The 20,248-nt window shown below is 42.5% G+C and overlaps 1 pseudogene; it reads right to left on the reverse strand.

The window, feature by feature from the left end:
* Positions 1-1,329: 1,329 nt before the first annotated feature.
* Positions 1,330-1,464, reverse strand: LOC112856757 (U2 spliceosomal RNA; annotated as a pseudogene).
* Positions 1,465-20,248: the final 18,784 nt, after the last annotated feature.

A 20,248-nucleotide genomic window follows, 5' to 3' on the forward strand; every position in this document is an offset into this window, starting at 1 on the left:
GGCGCAGTCGGTTAAGCGTCCGACTTCAGCCAGGTCACAATCTCGTGGTCCGTGAGTTCGAGCCCCGCGTCAGGCTCTGGGCTGATGGCTCAGAGCCTGGAGCCTGTTTCCGATTCTGTGTCTCCCTCTCTCTCTGCCCCTCCTCCGTTCATGCTCTGTCTCTCTCTGTCCCCAAAAAATAAATAAACGTTGAAAAAAAAATTAAAAAAAAATAGACTTTAAGGTAAAAGGCATTCTTGGAGATAAAGAGGGATATTTCATAATGATAAAAGATCAATCAGCCAGAAAGATTGAATACTTTTTTTTTAATGTTTATTTTTGAGAGAGAGAGAGAGAGAGAGAGAGAGAGCGTGAATAGGGGAGGAGCAGAGAGACAGGGAGACACAGAATCAGAATCAGACTCCAGGCTCCAAACACAGCCTGATTGCAGGGCTCGAACTCACAAACCGCAAGATTGTGACCTGGGCTGAAGTCACTCAACTGACTGAGACACCCCGGCACCCTAAGACTGAATACTTTTCAATTTGTATGCACCCAATAATACAACATCAAATAGCGGATGCAAAAATTGCATATTTAAAGGAGGAAATTCACAACCATATTGGCTGATTTTACATGTTCTCAACAACAAGCAAACAAAAACAAATCATTAAAGGTATATAAAATTTGAACATGATTTACCATCTGTACAAACAACTTCAGAATTCACATTATTTTTAAGAGTACATGGTATAGCAATATCAAAGTTGACCATATACTCAACCATAAATCAAATCCTAACAGAATTCCATGTAGTAGAATTATAGAGTGAAATAAAGCTAGAGATCAATGATAAAGTTTATTATAAAGCCCCCAAATGTTTGGGAACTAAACAATATATGTCCAAATAACTCAAGGGCAAAATTAAATCACGATGGAAATTTAAAATTATTTTATGAAATGAAAATGAAAATGTGGCACACTAACGGAGGCAGGAGGTAGTTAAAACCATGCTTAAAAGAATAAGTCCATATGTCAGAAGAAAAAGATCAACTGAAAATGAATCAGCTATTGATTTTATTGATTGAACCTAGAATAGAAAGTTTAAAAATATTAAGTTAAAAGAAAGAAGAAAGGAGATAATAATAATTACAATAGTAGAAATTGGTCAAAGGTGGAACAAATATACAACAGAAAAAGTTACAAAGCTATAAGTTGGTTCTTTGAAAAACTAAACTCTTACCAAGTGTGATTAAGAAAGAGAGAAGACACATACTGCCAATATCAGGAATGCAAAAAAGGAATTACCACATATCTTACAGAAAATTACAAAAAATAGTGAAAGGATATTGTGAACAACTTTGTTTCAGTAAATTTCAAAATTTAGGTAAACTGAGAAATTTTCTAGAAAAATACAACTTACCAAAATGGAAACAGGGAAAAAAAATTCTACACTTGATCTTAGCCAAAAGGCTGAGAAGTGATCAGGGAGAAAATTTCTAAAATCTATATAATTCTCTATAGATTAAATAAGTTGATTTTGTAATTACAAAAATTCCCACAAAGACATCTCTTGACATGCTGGTAATTCTCCCAGGCATTTAAAGAATAAATAACACTGAATGTGTACAAACTTCTCTAAAAAACAATATAAAACAAAACAGAGAACGTTTGTCATCTTGTTTTATGTGGCCAGTACCTTGAAACTAGATCATGACATGAACATTTATAAGAAAGGAAAATTATAGGCCATTTTCAAGGACATAAAGCCAGGGCACCTGGGTGGCTCAGTTGGTTAAGCATCTGACTTCGGCTCAGGTCATGATCTCATGTGAGTTTGTGAGTTTGAGCTCTCTGCAGTCAGGGCAGAGCCCCCTTTGGACCCTCTGTCCCTCTCTGTCTCTGCCCCTCCTCCACCTGTGCATGCACATGCACTCTGTCTCTTTCTCTCTCTCAAAACTATACATTAAAAAATATTTTAAAAATATGTCAATACAAAAATTGTAAATAAATCTTAGCAAAATGAATCCAGCAATATTTAAAAAGATAATATGTCATTTTGAATTTGGGTCCATTCCAGAAATATAATATTTAACCTTAAAAAATTAATCTATGTATTTTACCACATCGACAGAATAAAGGGGAAAAAATGATATGGTACTTTCAATAGGTGCAGAATCAGTAGTGATAAAATCCATTCCATCGCTGATTGGGCTCAGCAAACAAGAAATAGCAAAAAAACCAAAAATAACAACCCAAAACTTCCCTAAGCTTGTAATGAGCAAAGAATCCATAGGAAAAACTATACTTGATGGTATAAATAGAAAACAACTCCACAGAGATTAGAAAGAAGACAAGGTTTGTTATTATCATTTCTTTTCATTGTTGTACTGGTTGTCCTAGCCACTGCAATAAGGGAAGAAAAATAAATAAAAGTACAAAGACTAACAAAGGAACAAATAAAATAACAATTTCAAGATTATGTTGATTGTGAAGTAGAAAAATCTAAAAGGATTTACAAATGAACTATTGCAATTAATAAAATTTAACATCATCACTGGATTAAAGATTGATGTATAAAAATCAGTGGCATTTCAATATATCAAAAACAAATAATGGTATTTAAGAAATACCAATTATAAGAGTCAAAACATCAAATATCTCAGAATAAATCTAACAAAAGATGGACATGACCTCAACATTAAACACTATAAACATTGTTGAGAGAAAGAAGACATGAATAAATAGAGGGATATTTCATTGTCAACAGTCTGAATTACGTTCGCCTCCAAAATTCTTATGTTGAAGTCCTAACCCCCACTACCTCAGAATGTGACTCTGGAGATAGAGATTTTTTTTTAAGTTTATTTATTTATTTTGAGAGAGACAGAGAGGGCATCAGTGGTGGTGGGCAGAGAGAAAGGGAGAGAGAGAATCTCAAGCAGGCTCCATGCAGTCAGTGTGCAGAGCCCCATGTGGGGCCAGAACTCAGGAAAACATGAAATCATGGCCTGAGCAGAAATTGAGTCTTACGCTTAACTGACTGAGCCATCCAGGTGCCCCTAGAGATACAGATTTTAAAGAGGAGTTTAAGTTAAAATGAGATCATTTGGGTGTGCCCTAATCCAATATGACTGGTGTCCTTTTAAGAAGAGTAAATTTGAACACAAGTGGGTACAGATGCAAGATGATGTGAAGATACAGGGAGAACACTACCATCTACAACTCAGAAAAGATGCCTGAGAATAAACCAACCCTGCTGAATCCTTGATCTTGAACTTTAGCCTCCAGACTGTGAGAAAATTAATTTCTATTGTTTAAACCTCCCACTCTGTGGTACTTTGTTACGGTAGCCTTAGGAAACCAAATACATCCATATTTGTAGATTAGAACACTCAGTATTGTAAAGATGTCAGTTATCTCCCATTTAATTTGTAGATCTGATGAGTGTGATGTTTCAGTCTAAATATATTTCTCCACTGTTCTACCCAAGCCATCCTATTATTTCTCTTTGTGGTACTCAGCAAAATATCTTTGCATCAATGTAGTAGGGGGAAGCCCACACACTGGCTTAAACACCAAATACTTCTCACAGTTCTGGAGGCTAAGAAATCCATTTGGTTCCTAGTAAGAGCTCTTTTCCTGGCTTGTGGATGACTGCCTACTCAACATGTCCTCATTTGGCAGAGAGAGAGAGAGAGAGAGAGAGAGAGAGAGAGAGGAGACACTCTCTAGACTCCCCTTATAAGGGCATTAATCCTACTGGATTAGGACTCCACCCATATGACCTCATTTAACCTTAATTACTTTTTTGAAAAAATATTTTTCTTAAAGTTTATGTATTTATTTTTGAGAGAGAAAGAGAGAGAGTGAGCAGGGGAGAAGCAGAGAGAGAGGGAGACAGAGCATCCAGAGCAGGGTCTGCACTGACAGCAGAGAGCCCGATGTGGGGCTTGAACTCACAAACCATGAAATCGTGACCTGAGCTGAAGGGGGACACTTAGCCGACTGAGCCATCCAGGTGCCCCTAACCTTAATTTCTTCTTTACTCCAACGACAGTCAAATCACACCAAGGGTTAGGCTTCAACCTTTGAATTTTGGAGGGACACAATTCAGTCCATAGCAGTACCTTTTCTCCAATCCAGCTTGTGCCTCTTACCCACATTTTTGTCAAAGGGTCAAGCCCTCTACCAAGTTCATGCCCAGTAGCTCTCCCTATAAAAAGCTTACTTTCGGGGCACCTGGGTGGCTCGGTCAGTTGAGCGACCGACTTCGGCTCAGGTCACGATCTCACGGTTTGTGAGTTGGAGCCCCGTGTTGGGCTCTGTGCTGACAGCTCGGAGCCTGAAGCCTGCTTCAGATTCTGTGTCTCCCTCTCTCTCTTCCCCTCCCCTTCTCATGCTCTGTATCTCTCTGTCTCAGAAATAAATAAACATTAAAAAAAATTTAAAAAAAAAGCTTACTTTCCAGTAAGCAAATGGAAGTTCCCTCAAATCATCCAATCTCATGGTTTTGCTTACATTAGTTGTTTCTTTGTTTTTTTAAGTTTATTTATTTAACATTTAACGGATCTCCACAAGCCAGGAGAGAGAGAGAGAGAGCGTGGGAAGGGCAGAGAGAGAGGGAGAGACAGAGAATCCCAAGCAGGGTCTACATTGTCAACGTAGAGCCCTATGTAGGTCTTGAACTCACAAACCATGAGATCATGACCTGGCCCAGATAGCAAGAGTCAGACGCTTAGCCAACTGAGCCAGTCAGGCCCCCCTACATTAGTTGTTTCTAAGTCGTAAATAACATGAATATGTTCACCTAGGGATTTGACAGTTCCAGAGGGATGAAGAGATGACCCCTCAAGGGTTTAATCATGTGGAGATCTGGGGAACTTCCTGGGCAAGAACCCATAATATGGAAGACAAAAGTGCAGATGCCTAAGTCTGACTGACTCAAGAACACAGTTCAGGGTGGATGGGAGGGGAGAAGGGGATTCCGGTTGGGGAGCACCCCTCAGCATTTGGGGGTGGGCCTGTACGAAGACAGAGAGATACCCAAGGGAGGGGGTTTACCCAGTTTCTAAAACTCCAGGGACAAAGGCAGGCTTGGCCTGTGGTACATGTCTCAGAGAGAGGAGGACAGCTACGGAGGGGCCAGTTCCTAGCTGGCACTCAGTGTTAGCCACAGGACAAACCGGCTGGGCCTGCTGCCACGGAGACACCTTCCTATCTGGCCTGGTGCCCTCAGGAGGTGCCAGCACAGGACCTGGCCCGGCAAGGAGCCTGAGGACATTCAGGGGCCTAGCTCCTGGTCACCCCGAGACCTACCTGGGGATGAATGAGCAGGCCCTGCGAGTGCTGCATTAGGAGCCAGGGCAGAGGCTGGAAAGCTCTCCCATCTGCCTGTGACCCCGCTGTGTCCCCAGGCTGCTGTGGGGGCCCAAGCATGCCATAGCCATTCTCTTTTCTGTACTACTTTGGCCTAGATAGATAGCCCCTGTGATAACAGCACTGCCATGGTGATTAAAGAATAGCTCTTTCTGGAACATTTTCCTCTCTTTATTTTCCGTTGGCGGAGTTGGTGAGATTACGGCTGCTCACATAAGGGCATCAATTAGTGAAAAGGAAATGTGGGATTCCGGATCTCCTCTGTGATGGTTGCAGTGGTGGAGAACAACACCATGAGAGTGATTGGCGTAATCGAGTTAATGTAAGCAAATGCTTTCTTCTCCTTTCCTGGGGGCTGCTCGCCAGGGCTCCAGGGAGGCCAGGATGGTGATGGATTGACTATTCTTGTCCCCTTAAGGGATTACGCTGGATAGATGCAGAGACACTACTGGCTCCTGGAGAGGTGTCTCTTTGCTGCTGAACTGGAGGGGAGAGGACTGTTTAAAAATAAAATCAGAAAAGGGCCCCTGGGTGGCTCCGTTGGTTGGGCAACCGACTCTTGATTTCAGCTCAGGTCATGGTCTCATGATTCATGAGTTCAAGTCCCTCATCGGCTCTGTGGAGCCTGCTTGGGAGACCCTCTCTCTCTGACCCTCCCCTGCTCGCACTTGCACTCATACTCTCTCTTTCTTGAAATAAATAAACATTAAAATGCAATGAAATAAAATAAAATAAAATAAAATAAAATAAAATAAAATAAAATAAAATAAATAAAGTAAATCAGAAAGTCCTAGTTTCATAGAGGAGTTGAATGGGTGGCCACGGTGGGAGTCAGCAGGCTCAAGGAGAACCCGGGAGGGAAGCATCCCCCGTTTCCAGTGCTCAGGCTTTGTCTGCTTCGAGCAACACCAGCAGTCTTAGAAGGTCACGGCCCAGCAACTGCTGTCAGGCCTAGTGATCTGTACCCGTATCATCCACCTGCCTCCATCACTGGATGTCGAGCTTGGCCAGTAGGGATTTTAAGTCCACTCTTGCTCACCTTTGTGTTCTGGGGTCCAGTGTGGTGCTGGCATGTAGGAGACATTGATTAAGTGCCGTGGGGTAGATGAAAAACAAAAATATTGCTTCGTTCTCAAAGCCCACCTGGGTCTCCAAGTTGGAGAAATAAATGATGAAATACGTCCTTTCCTCCACTCTTTCCTCCACTCTTTCATGTAATCACTTAATGAATATTTATTTAGGGGATAGATAATGCTTGCAGCTAGCACTGTGCCTTGCAGATACAAGACACTCAATATGTATTTATTTATTTTTTAATGTTTGTTTTTGAGAGAGAGAATGTGAGTGGGGAAGGGACAGAGAGAGGGAGACAGAGGATCCAAAGCAGGCTCCGTGCTGACAGCAGTGAGCTTGATGTGGGGCTCGAACTCACTAACAGAGAGATCATGGCCAGAGCCAAAGCTGGACACTGAACCGACCGAGTCATCCAGGTGCCCCACTCAATAAGTATTTCTTAAATCGTGCTAGAAAGAAACAGATACAGCTTAAAACACAGTACCCTTTCTGTGAGTGTGTGTGTGTGTGTGTGTGTGTGTGTGTGTATGTATTTCCCCCTTCCCATCTATCTACACACACACACACACACACACACACACGCACTTTGGAATCATTCCTTCGAAATGGGGTAATGTCCCCAGAAAAGTCTCATTGTAAAGAAGCAAACTCAAATTTAGAAATTCAATTTGATTAAAGGCTTAACGTGGGCCGACTTTGTACTAAGAATGGGGTATAGCTACAAAGGGTGTTGGTAGACATATTGTCTAGGTGTGGGCCACAAAAGGGCTATGTTTGATTGTGGGGATGGGGTGCAGTAATGGTCCATAGACGGAAGGCAGTATCTGGTAAGTATAGAGGAGGGGCCCATTCAAACACCTGCCCTGCTGAGGATGATGCAGAAGCCCTGAACACCCAGGGGTGATGGTGGGGGATAAAGGTACCATAAAACCACTGAGTGTTGAAAGCTGGAGAGAAACTCCACGCGCGCGGTAACGTGTTATGAAATCCACACCGTGGCTCATGGCAAAGCGCTGGCTCCTCCCTTGGACTCAGTGCTGGCTCCAGGAGTGGGCTGGTTGGATCATGCAGAGGAAAAGACCAGCGAGGGTGAGCAAGCCAGCCAAGGTACTGGTTTTTGTAAGGAGTCGGGGGAGATAGGGAGTCAAAAATCAAGAGACAGTTCTGAGTTTTAGGACCACACGGCCAGAGGAACAGTGGATACCTTCACAGAGGTATAGAGGTCAGGAGGATGGACAACTGCCAGCTCCGTTGTGAACACCCCAAGTTTGCGGTGGCCATGGGAAGACGTGAAAGGGATGCGTAGCAGGCAGGTGAAGGAGGGTCAAGACTGGGTTTGGATTGGAGACCTACTCAGGGAAGTGGGGGCTGGAGTGGGGAGTAAGTAGAAGGGGGGGTCATTGAAAAAAAAGGGTCAGAGCAGAAAAGGCATTTTTGGAGGAGCTCAGAGCATAAAAGCTAAGAATGCATCTGGGAGCCAGGCAGGTCTGGGTGTGACTGTGGCTCTGCCGTTATAGCTCAGTGTCTTGGGGTAAGACCTTAAGCACCGGGAGCCTCAGTTTCCACATCTGCAAAATCATGGAATGCAAGAAGATCACTTAATGTAGTGCAGGGTACATAGAAATACAACAGTGGTAGCTGTCATTATTAGGGGGCCAAAGAGGGAAGAGGAAAAAATATGAAGACAGATCAGGAAAGCATAGCATCAGTTACACTGACAGAATGTCTTTTGTGATTTAAAAAAGAAAAGAGAAGAGAAGAGAAGAGAAGAGAAGAGAAGAGAAGAGAAGAGAAAAGAAAAAAGAAAAGAAAAGAAAAGAAAAGAAAAGAAAAGAAAAGAAGAGAAAAGAAAAGAAAAGAAAAAACGCGGTAGCCTTTAGAGTTTTCACAGGAATGGGATTTTACCTACAGCTCTGTCCTGGAAAGTGATACGAACTTGAACCAGACCTGTCTGCAACTGTTTCCCTCCTGGTCATAATGGAGGTGTTCTGCTGTTTCTCTGACACTGGTAATCAACAGAAGAGGGAATTAGCCAGAATTTCCGACCAAAACATTTCCATCGGGTACCCGGGGACAGACAATCTCAGTGCGCTCTGGAGCGTCAGATGATCCTACGGCCTTTTCAGTCCCTGCGGGTCTGCAGGGATGGCCTCGGGAGAGGTGCTTCCCACCACGCGGCTCAGCAGGAGTGTCTGGACGGCATATCAGTGGTTGGGCACAGCCACTAAGTTAAGAATCCTGGGTATCCTCATTCCAATGTAAATACATTATTAAAATTAAGAAGGGGGAGAAAAACCCTCATCTCTTTCTCGCAGCCTTAACCCCCATTGGGTATTAGTTTTATGATTTGCTTAGCTGTTGGGTTCAAATCTCCCAAATGTTTTGGCTCTTGTACCAAGGTCTATTGCCGGGCAACAGTGCCCTGTCCTATCAAGTTCAAGTCAAAGACTCCACCAGGGAGTGGACTGAACAACTTCTGGGACCCTTTCAATCCATATTATGGACAGTTAGGGCAGCACCAGGGGTTCAATGAGAGACTCTTAAAAAGACAAGTGGTGGGGATTGCAGAAAATAATTCATTCTCCTCCAGTGGTTCTCCAGAGGGCCTCACACTCTTTAGCAACCCAAAATAAATCTATTTAATAATATTTTCCTAGATTCATGCAGCTTTTCTTATCCCAAAGGGCCCCGAGGTGCTTCATAAGCCATGAACATAAATATAGATTTGGAATAATGTATTGGGCCAGATTTTCCTAGCGCTTAAACAACTCTCTGGTGGTTTGTTCTGCACCTTTGGAAGCCCCATTACCTTCAGGATACATGGGAGCAGTAATTTACTAAGTGGCTTCCCCATAGGCCTGGGGCCTGAAGCATCGACAGAGTGTAAACTCAGGCAGGGGAAGGGGGCGGGCAGGGTCCAGAGATAGTACCTTTATTTATTTACACCCTACCTCATTCCACAAAGCCTTCAAGGCGGCTTACAAAACACACAGAGTACATCAGGATAAAATAAACACACGAAGCAATCCAAAGCAGGGGCACATGATAGAAACAACTGGATCTTTAGAAATGTTTGTACAGGAAACGCATACAGCAATCTCCTGCGGAAGTGGACATAATTGCTGATCGTTTCTCTACTGGCCAAAACAAACAGGAAAACAGAATCTAATGCTGAAAACAGACGGCTGGTGCTGAGGCCTCCCCGAGCTCTCCCCCCTCCCCTTTAGACTCTACTCTTTAGAGAATCTCCAGTCCCTTTCTTCCGGAAGGAAGTAAGAGGGGGCCTTGTGAAGGTGCACTTCCGTCAAAGGAACCACTTATTTCCCGGCTGGGCAGACAACTTTTGACTGACCGTCTAACTTTGTTCCAGGCATCTGCCCTTATAGGGAAGAATAATTCAGCTTTTGATGCTTTCTGGCATTCTGGCTTAACCTCTAGATAAAATTTAGTCTTTGCAGCAGCAAATTTGTGTCCGGCAGAACAGAGATAGCCCACAAACATGCTTTGTCTTGCCCATTGAGGAGTTTGCTTTCAAGTCTGGACTTCTAGCTTCTCTTGAGAAATTGGAAGATCTGCAACACAGGTCCACCCCTCCATTGTTGCCGACCCTTTTGCATGCCCTCTAGTCCCCCCGCCCCCCATGCACAGTGACATACAGCTTATGTCATAAGCTTCTGTCATAGAAGTGACTCTATTTTATGTTACCTGCTTAGTTTCTATAGGCAATTAAGTATTAAGTCCCTGATCTAGAGTCTTACATCCTAAATGCTCCTACTGTTTATCGCTGTGGAATCCAGAATGAGACTGCGACAGCCAAAGGGCTTAGCCTTGGCTGTTTCCTGCCCACTGTTCTTCCACTGTCTTCCATCGGGACATCTCCATCAGGGCTTTTGCTTCACCTGTGCCTCTCCGGTAGGTTGCATAACCTCCAAGTCTTCTGTGCTTAATCTCAACTCCATGCACCCTCCAGGCTCAGCTCAAAACTCTTCCCTGAAGCTGTCTCCACTTCTTCTAGTTCATGGGTTCTCTCAACGTGGACTTTCCAAGGCAGGGGTGGGGGGCTGGGGGAGATTGTTTTCTATTTTTTTTTTTTTTTTTTTTTTTTTTTTTTTATTTATATATGAAATTTATTGTCAAATTGGTTTCCATACAACACCCAGTGCTCATCCCAAAAGGTGCCCTCCTCAGTACCCATCACCCACCCTCTCCTCCCTCCCACCCCCCATCAACCCTTAGTTTGTTCTCAGTTCTCAACAGTCTCTTATGCTTTGGCTCTCTCCCACTCTAACCTCTTTTTTTTTTTTTTTTTGTTCCCCTCCCCCATGGGTTTCTCTTAAGTTTCTCAGGATCCACATAAGAGTGAAACCATATGGTATCTGTCTTTCTCTGTATGGCTTATTTCACTTAGCATCACACTCTCCAGTTCCATCCACGTTGCTACAAAAGGCCATATTTCATTTTTTCTCATTGCCACGTAGTACTCCATTGTGTATATAAACCACAATTTCTTTATCCATTCATCAGTTGATGGACATTTAGGCTCTTTCCATAATTTGGCTATTGTTGAGAGTGCTGCTATGAACATTGGGGTACAAGTGCCCCTATGCATCAGTACTCCTGTGTCCCTTGGATAAATTCCTAGCAGTGCTATTGCTGGGTCATAGGGTAGGTCTATTTTTAATTTTCTGAGGAACCTCCACACTGCTTTCCAGAGCGGCTGCACCAATTTGCATTCCCACCAACAGTGCAAGAGGGTTCCCGTTTCTCCACATCCTCTCCAGCATCTATAGTCTCCTGATTTGTTCATTTTGGCCACTCTGACTGGCGTGAGGTGATATCTGAGTGTGGTTTTGATTTGTATTTCTCTGATAAGGAGCGACGCTGAACATCTTTTCATGTGCCTGTTGGCCATCCGGATGTCTTCTTTAGAGAAGTGTCTATTCATGTTTTCTGCCCATTTCTTCACTGGGTTATTTGCTTTTCGGGTGTGGAGTTTGGTGAGCTCTTTATAGATTTTGGATACTAGCCCTTTGTCCGATATGTCATTTGCAAATATCTTTTCCCATTCCGTTGGTTGCCTTTTAGTTTTGTTGGTTGTTTCCTTTGCTGTGCAGAAGCTTTTTATCTTCATAAGGTCCCAGTAATTCACTTTTGCTTTTAATTCCCTTGCCTTTGGGGATGTGTCGAGTAAGAGATTGCTACGGCTGAGGTCAGAGAGGTCTTTTCCTGCTTTCTCCTCTAAGGTTTTGATGGTTTCCTGTCTCACATTCAGGTCCTTTATCCATTTTGAGTTTATTTTTGTGAATGGTGTGAGAAAGTGGTCTAGTTTCAACCTTCTGCATGTTGCTGTCCAGTTCTCCCAGCACCATTTGTTGAAGAGACTGTCTTTTTTCCATTGGATGTTCTTTCCTGCTTTGTCAAAGATGAGTTGGCCGTACGTTTGTGGGTCTAGTTCCGGGGTTTCTATTCTATTCCATTGGTCTATGTGTCTGTTTTGGTGCCAATACCATGCTGTCTTGATGATGACAGCTTTGTAGTAGAGGCTAAAGTCTGGGATTGTGATGCCTCCTGCTTTGGTCTTCTTCTTCAAAATTACTTTGGCTATTCGGGGCCTTTTGTGGTTCCATATGAATTTTAGGATTGCTTGTTCTAGCTTCGAGAAGAATGCTGGTGCAATTTTGATTGGGATTGCATTGAATGTGTAGATAGCTTTGGGTAGTATTGACATTTTGACAATATTTATTCTTCCAATCCATGAGCAGGGAATGTCTTTCCATTTCTTTAAATCTTCTTCAATTACCTTCATAAGCTTTCTATAGTTTTCAGCATACAGATCCTTTACATCTTTGGTTAGATTGATTCCTAGGTATTTTATGCTTCTTGGTGCAATTGTGAATGGGATCAGTTTCTTTATTTGTCTTTCTGTTGCTTCATTGTTAGTGTATAAGAATGCAACTGATTTCTGTACATTGATTTTGTATCCTGCAACTTTGCTGAATTCATGTATCAGTTCTAGCAGACTTTTGGTGGAGTCTATCGGATTTTCCATGTATAATATCATGTCATCTGCAAAGAGCGAAAGCTTGACTTCATCTTTGCCAATTTTGACGCCTTTGATTTCCTTTTGTTGTCTGATTGCTGATGCTAGAACTTCCAGCACTATGTTAAACAACAGCGGTGAGAGTGGGCATCCCTGTCGTGTTCCTGATCTCAGGGAAAAAGCTCTCAGTTTTTCCCCGTTGAGGATGATGTTAGCTGTGGGCTTTTCATAAATGGCTTTTATGATCTTTAAGTATGTTCCTTCTATCCCGACTTTCTCAAGAGTTTTTATTAAGAAAGGGTGCTGGATTTTGTCAAAGGCCTTTTCTGCATCGATTGACAGGATCATATGGTTCTTCTCTTTTTTTTTGTTAATGTGATGTATCACGTTGATTGATTTGCGAATGTTGAACCAGCCCTGCATCCCAGGAATGAATCCCACTTGATCATGGTGAATAATTCTTTTTATATGCCGTTGAATTCGATTTGCTAGTATCTTATTGAGAATTTTTGCATCCATATTCATCAGGGATATTGGCCGGTAGTTCTCTTTTTTTACTGGGTCTCTGTCTGGTTTAGGAATCAAAGTAATACTGGCTTCATAGAATGAGTCTGGAAGTTTTCCTTCCCTTTCTATTTCTTGGAATAGCTTGAGAAGGATAGGTATTATCTCTGCTTTAAACGTCTGGTAGAACTCCCCTGGGAAGCCATCTGGTCCTGGACTCTTATTTGTTGGGAGATTTTTGATAACCGATTCAATTTCTTCGCTGGTGATGGGTCTGTTCAAGCTTTCTATTTCCTCCTGATTGAGTTTTGGAAGAGTGTGGGTGTTCAGGAATTTGTCCATTTCTTCTAGGTTGTCCAATTTGTTGGCATATAATTTTTCATAGTATTCCCTGATAATTGTTTGTATCTCTGAGGGATTGGTTGTAATAATTCCATTTTCATTCATGATTTTATCTATTTGGGTCATCTCCCTTTTCTTTTTGAGAAGCCTGGCTAGAGGTTTGTCAATTTTGTTTATTTTTTCAAAAAACCAACTCTTGGTTTCGTTGATCTGCTCTACAGTTTTTTTAGATTCTATATTGTTTATTTCTGCTCTGATCTTTATTATTTCTCTTCTTCTGCTGGGTTTAGGCTGCCTTTGCTGTTCTGCTTCTATTTCCTTTAGGTGTGCTGTTAGATTTTGTATTTGGGATTTTTCTTGTTTCTTGAGATAGGCCTGGATTGCAATGTATTTTCCTCTCAGGACTGCCTTCGCTGCGTCCCAAAGCGTTTGGATTGTTGTATTTTCATTTTCGTTTGTTTCCATATATTTTTTAATTTCTTCTCTAATTGCCTGGTTGACCCACTCATTCGTTAGTAGGGTGTTCTTTAACCTCCATGCTTTTGGAGGTTTTCCAGACTTTTTTCTGTGGTTGATTTCAAGCTTCATAGCGTTGTGGTCTGAAAGTATGCATGGTATGATTTCAATTCTTGTAAACTTATGAAGGGCTGTTTTGTGACCCAGTATATGATCTATCTTGGAGAATGTTCCATGTGCACTCGAGAAGAAAGTATATTCTGTTGCTTTGGGATGCAGAGTTCTAAATATATCTGTCAAGTCCATCTGATCCAATGTCTCATTCAGGGCCCTTGTTTCTTTATTGATCGTGTGTCTAGATGATCTATCCATTTCTGTAAGTGGGGTGTTAAAGTCCCCTGCAATTACCACATTCTTATCAATAAGGTTGCTTGTGTTTATGAGTAATTGTTTTATATATTTGGGCGCTCCGGTATTCGGCGCATAGACATTTATAATTGTTAGCTCTTCCTGATGGATAGACCCTGTCACTATTATATAATGTCCTTCTTCATCTCTTGTTACAGCCTTTAATTTAAAGTCTAGTTTGTCTGATATAAGGATGGCTACTCCAGCTTTCTTTTGGCTTCCAGTAGCATGATAAATAGTTCTCCATCCCCTCACTCTCAATCTAAAGGTGTCCTCAGGTCTAAAATGAGTCTCTTGTAGACAGCAAATAGATGGGTCTTGTTTTTTTATCCATTCTGATACCCTAAGTCTTTTGGTTGGCGCATTTAGTCCATTTACATTCAGTGTTATTATAGAAAGATATGGGTTTAGAGTCATTGTGATGTCTGTATGTTTTATGCTTGTAGTGATGTCTCTGGTACTTTGTCTCACAGGATCCCCCTTAGGATCTCTTGTAGGGCTGGTTTAGTGGTGACAAATTCCTTCAGTTTTTGTTTGTTTGGGAAGACCTTTATCTCTCCTTCTATTCTAAATGACAGACTTGCTGGATAAAGGATTCTCGGCTGCATATTTTTTCTGTCTAGCACACTGAAAATCTCGTGCCAATTCTTTCTGGCCTGCCAAGTTTCAAAAGAGAGATCAGTCACAAGTCTTATAGGTCTCCCTTTATATGTGAGGGCACGTTTACCCCTTGCTGCTTTCAGAATTTTCTCTTTATCCTTGTATTTTGCCAGTTTCACTATGATATGCCGTGCAGAAGATCGATTCAAGTTACGTCTGAAGGGAGTTCTCTGTGCCTCTTGGATTTCAATGCCTTTTTCCTTCCCCAGTTCAGGGAAGTTCTCAGCTATTATTTCTTCAAGTACCCCTTCAGCACCTTTCCCTCTCTCTTCCTCCTCTGGGATACCAATGATGCGTATATTATTTCTTTTTAGTGTATCACTTAGTTCTCTAATTTTCCCCTCATATTCCTGGATTTTTTTATCCCTCTTTTTCTCAGCTTCCTCTTTTTCCATAACTTTATCTTCTAGTTCACCTATTCTCTCCTCTGCCTCTTCAATCCGAGCCGTGGTGGTTTCCATTTTGTTATGCATTTCGTTTAAAGCGTTTTTCAGCTCCTCGTGACTGTTCCTTAGTCCCTTGATCTCTGTAGCAAGAGATTCTCTGCTGTCAGCTATACTGTTTTCAAGCCCAGCGATTAATTTTATGACTATTATTCTAAATTCACTTTCTGTTATATTATTTAAATCCTTTTTGATCAGCTCATTAGCTGTTGTTATTTCCTGGAGATTCTTCTGAGGGGAATTCTTCCGCTTGGTCATTTTGGATAGTCCCTGGCGTGGTGAGGACCTGCAGGGCACTTCCCCTGTGCTGTGGTGTATAACTGGAGTTGGTGGGCGGAGCCGCAGTCAGACCTGATGTCTGCTCCCAGCCCACCGCTGGGGCCACAGTCAGACTGGTGCGTGCCTTCTCTTCCCCTCTCCTAGGGGCGGGATTCACTGTGGGGTGGGGTGGTCTGTCTGGGCTACTTGCACACTGCCAGGCTTGTGATGCTGGGGATCTGGCGTCTTAGCTGGGGTGGGTAGGCAAGGTGCACAGGGGCAGGAGGGGCAGGCTTAGCTTGCTTCTCCTTAGGTGATCCACTTCAGGAGGGGCCCTGTGGCAGCAGGAGGGAGTCAGATCCGCTGCCGGAGGTTTGGCTCCGCAGAAGCGCAGAGTTGGGTGTTTGCGCGGAGCGAGCAAGTTCCCTGGCAGGAACTGGTTCTCTTTGGGATTTTGGCTGGGGGATGGGCGGGGAAGATGGCGCTGGCGCGCGCCTTTGTTCCCCACCAAACTGAGCTCTGTCGTCCGGGGGCTCAGCAGCTCTCCTTCCCTTTGTCCTCCAGCCTTCCCGCTTCCTGAGCAGAGCTGTTAACTTATGACTTCCCAGACGCTAAGTCGCGCTTGCTGTCGGAACACAGTCCGTCAGGCCCCTCCGCTTTTTGCAAGCCAGACTCGGGGGCTCTGCTTGGCCGGCGAGCCGCCCCTCCGCCCCGGCTCCCTCCCACCAGTCCGTGGAGCGCGCACCGCCTCGCCGCCCTTCCTACCCTCTTCCGTGGGCCTCTCGTCTGCGCTTGGCTCCGGCGACTCCGTTCTGCTAATCCTCTGGTGGTTTTCTGGGTTATTTAGGCAGGTGTAGGTGGAATCTAAGTGATTAGCAGGACGCGCGGTGAGCCCAGCGTCCTCCTACGCCGCCATCTTCCTCCCTCCCGGGAGATTGTTTTCTAAAGCATCAAGCTTCCCAACCTTGAAGAAAGTATACTTTCTTCAAAGTGATCTGCCTGTGAGTGCGTCTCTTTCTTGCTGCTTCTCCTTCCCCCCTCCACAGTCACCGTCTTCCACTTTACAAGAGAGGGCCACCCTACAAGCCATCTAGAATCCTCCGGTGCTGCATGGATCCAGGATGTGCAAAGAGCCGCTCCAAGCACTGAGCATGTGTTACCTGGGTAACACATATTTGCCTTCAGCCATAGGGAAGATCTCACTGGGGAGAGAGCTGGTAGATGATTAAAATTTTCTGAAGATGAATTACGATGAGGTTTTTGGCATCTATCTCAGATGGCGTTCCTTTTTTTAAATGTTCAATTATTTTTCTGTTTGAGAGAGAGTGAAAGTGGGGGAGGGGAGAGAGAGAATCTCAAGCAGACTCCACGCTCAGCACAGAGCCTGATGAGCGTCTGGAACTCACCACCGTGAGATCATGACCTTAACCAAAATCAAGAGCCTGAAGCTTAACTGACTGAGCCACCCAGGTGCCCCTGTCTTAGATGGCATTCTTAAAAGTAAGCTACCTTGCTATTATAGTATTCCTTTTGTTTCTGTCCATTCGTGTAAATGACATGTATTCAGTATATACATTTATCAACATAAAAAATAAAAATATGACTGATGTCAAATCCTATCTTATTCTAGGAATATGTATTGATCACCCGTGAATACATGAACAGATTGGAAAAAACCTCATGTATCTCATTAAATCTACATCTCCAGTAAAATTTTATGAGGAATATTTATCTATCAATTATGTACTCTCAATAACTATAATGATAAGCCAACCTAGAAGAAATAAAATCCTGTCAGGTTAGGGGAATACAGATATGAGTCAAGGAGAAAAAGGGGTGTAAAATTTCGCTCTGTTAAAGAGGAACTCGTTTGTATTTTGAAAATGAGTATTAGAAGTATCCAATCACCATGGTACCTAGATTCCCTTGGATATACTTAAAGTGATACAATTTTATTTTTTATAGTCGATATTTACAATAAAGTGAAATATATATTCTTTGTAACTCTTTGGATTTACAGTGACACATTATAGAAGTCAAATTATAAATGTGACATTGAATATGTAGTTTTTCAGAGTTCTTTGTAGAGTGTTTCCAAACAAAAAGATTTTAAGACCATTGTTTTAGTGATTATTATTTCTTCCAGTGATTGGATTTTTCATCCTAGTGTTATGCACTTTGTGTCTTTGATTTATTATTTTACAACTTTACCTCTGGCCTCCATAGTTATTAAGAGGCATAGAATTCTGTAAATTACCAGTTACCATTATTTACCAAGCATCTGCTCTATGTTTAAAACAGTAACATGTACAAAAGTATAGCACAGAACTTTTCCCACTGAAGAACATACATTTTATTTCCAAGTAAAGGTGATAAGAGCAAAGTATCAGTAAAAACTATATGTAAAAAGATGGGTCAGTGGGGCACCTGGGTGGCTCAGTCAGGCATCTGACTTCGGCTCAGGTCATGATCTCACAGTTTGTGAATTTGAGCCCCGTGTTGGGCTCTGTGCTGACAGCTGGGAGCCTGGATCCTGTTTCGGATTCTATGTCTCTCTCTCTCTCTCTCTCTCTCTCTCTCTCTCTGCCCCTCCCCTGCTCATCTCTGTTTCTCAAAAAGGAATAAATATTAAAAAAATTTTTATAAAAGGTCTATATCTCATGTTTGGAGGTCATTTCTCCAATACTTCAAGTAGTCAGAGCATAACCAAAACCAAAACCAAACCCCCCCCCCAAAAAAAAATCCTAGGAAATTAGAAAGAAAAAAAATATTCTGACCATATCAGGCTGAAAATATTATATGGACGAAAACCCATAGGAGTAAACCAACAATAAAAATCAAGGCTTTACTCACAGCTTATTTACTCATACTTTTCAAATAATATTAATGAGTTGATCCTTTTTGTCAGAATCAAGACACTATCAGAGGTGGAGAATTGTAAAGGAGACAAGAATTTAACACCTTCTGTCTGTAGGGAGTGTGAAGTGTCTTCTTAACGTTGGGGAGATGAAGAGAGGAAAATCAAAGACAAAGCCTTTGGGGCTGCAGGATGTAAGGCTCTCTGCCACATTAGTATCACTTAGAGCAGAGCAGAATAATTAGAATTAGCATGCATCAAAATATATTCACAGGATTTTGTTTACTCTGCTTTTCCCAGGGCGGGAAAGTATGAAATGATTCTAGAAACACTTCCCTCACAATGTTTTACAATTTGACATTAAAATTGAGGTTAAAGTTAGAAGAGAAGTTCCAACCAGAGAATTCTAGAAAAGGAACTCCTCATTCTCACAGGATCCCAAGATCACAAGGCTCTTTTCCCCTGTAATTCCAAGCAATGTGGTTTAGGCTAATGGTTCTCCCTCGCTGGCCCACCTGCCCCACCTGCCAGAGCTTTCGGCTCTGGGATGAGTCGAATTGAATTGCTTCCACGCTGTTTTGCAAGGTGACTGGAAAGCATGCTTTGAAAGCACCTTGCTATTATCTACAATGGCTAAATAAAGAAAGTGGGCTTACTCTTGGCTGAACATCTAGGCTGTATAGACTCTGTCTGCCTGGGATGGCCCACACTGCAAGTTTCCAAACTCAGAACACGTCCGCAGGAAGATTGTGGCTTGATTTCTGTTGAGAGATAATGAGTTCACTGTCCTTCTTGAGCAATCGCCCGGGGGACAGACAGGTCATTTAGTGCAAGTTTGTAAGGCAGAAGGGATTTTCCAGAGAGGCAAGCAAGTCTTTGCAACTAAAAGGAAAGTGATATGTGATACGAAAAAGCAAAATACAAATAAAGTTACTAAAATTCATATGTAATGATCAATACTTGATATTTTGATGTGTGGCTTTACTGGTCTTTTTTTCTTCTTCTTTATCTGTATGGCATCTATACTTTGTATGTGCATGCAGGGGTGAGGGTAGAATGCATATTATAACTTTCTTTTATCTATGTAGCAATGCATTTTGGACATCCTTTTGTGCCATTAAGCATTCTTCTGTATCGTGGTTTTGAATGGCTATATGGCTTCCAATGTAATGATGTACCAGGACTTGTTTAACTAGTCCCCTCTAATTGAACACTTGGTTGTTTTCTTTTTAATTGCTTTAATTTTATGGCCATGATGAACAACTCAGTGGTAAAGCATTTGTTCTAATGCATAAGAGGGTGTGTTATTTTTGCTCCCGCTCGTGTTTTTCCACACATTTGCAATGGGGAAGCTGTCTTCAATCATGTGTGGGTTGGGGTTTCTTATTCTGGTGATCCCCAAAGGATGACCAGTCGCATCCCTTCTCTTCTGGTAGGGTTAGAGGTAAAGAGAACTTGAGAGGATTTAAGAAATGAGACTGGAGAGAACCCCAGTTCTCTCTAAGGAAATGAACTGATAGCAGCTCTGTATAAATTCAAAAGGTCATGTCATCTGGGAGGTCAAGACCTTTAACAGGGTGGTTTGACAATCCTAGAAGTAAATGCTGAAATAAGAAAAAAAATTATGAAATTGGAAATAAGAGAGAAAGACAGTGAATGCTAGGCTTCCGGGGGGTCTATTACCCTTTCCTTGCATGGGGCAGAAGGCTGCCCGAGAGGTTCCCCATATAAACACCAAAGAATGACTTCATGCTCTCGAGCTGATGCATCCCAGGATCAGTGGTGAGTGTTGGGGGCAGGTGGGGTAGAAAAGGAGGGGGCAGCTTTGCTACTTGTGACATTGGTCAC

Source organism: Puma concolor, chromosome B3, assembly GCF_028749965.1.
Source record: "Puma concolor isolate L17-30 chromosome B3, mPumCon1.1.hap2, whole genome shotgun sequence".
NCBI classification, from domain to species: domain Eukaryota; kingdom Metazoa; phylum Chordata; class Mammalia; order Carnivora; family Felidae; genus Puma; species Puma concolor.